Below are 726 nucleotides of genomic sequence, written 5' to 3' on the forward strand. Positions count from 1 at the left end.
ATATATAATACATACCTGTATATGTATACAAATGCACATATATATAAATAAACACACACGCATACGTATATATCTACATATGTATATATATGTATCTATTATACATATATATATATATATATATATATACATATATATATATATATATATATATGTGTGTGTGTGTGTGTGTGTGTATACACATGCAAACATACATATATATATCCTTGTTTATTGAAACATATTTGTATGTACGTATGTATGTATGTAATGTATGTATTATCTACGTATATGTGCATGTATCTTTATATGTATGTAGGTATGTATGTATGTCTCCAATCAGTTAAGCAACCATAAACAGAACTGAGTAGAAAAAAATTGAATGAAAGCTTCGTTCTCTCATAATAAACTTGTGGCAGTCCATTGTTTACAACAAAGTTTTGTGAAAAAAGAACAATTGTAATATTTATTCACACAGAAGTTGTGTTGTTTACAGTAACATGTATTTTTTAAATTAACAATCTCCCTCTATAAATACACATGCATATATATTCACGTACAGGTACAGAGAAAAAATGTACGTATGCCTGAGTATACTTACGCATTCAAGAAGGAATTTTATATTATTATTCCTCTCCGTCTGTGTTTGTGTCGCTCTCCCCATTCTCTTTGTCTCTCTCTCTCGCTCTCTCTCTATCTCTATCTCTCTCTCTCTCTCTCTCTCTCTCTCTCTCTCTCTCTCTCTCT

General features: G+C 29.8%; 1 protein-coding gene across 1 annotated transcript in view; it reads left to right on the forward strand.

Moving 5' to 3' along the window:
* Positions 1-726, forward strand: part of LOC106880579 (uncharacterized) — a 22,725-nt gene that overhangs the window by 1,296 nt on the left and 20,703 nt on the right. The window lies entirely within an intron of this gene.

Source organism: Octopus bimaculoides, chromosome 2 (assembly GCF_001194135.2).
Source record: "Octopus bimaculoides isolate UCB-OBI-ISO-001 chromosome 2, ASM119413v2, whole genome shotgun sequence".
NCBI classification, from domain to species: Eukaryota; Metazoa; Mollusca; class Cephalopoda; order Octopoda; family Octopodidae; genus Octopus; species Octopus bimaculoides.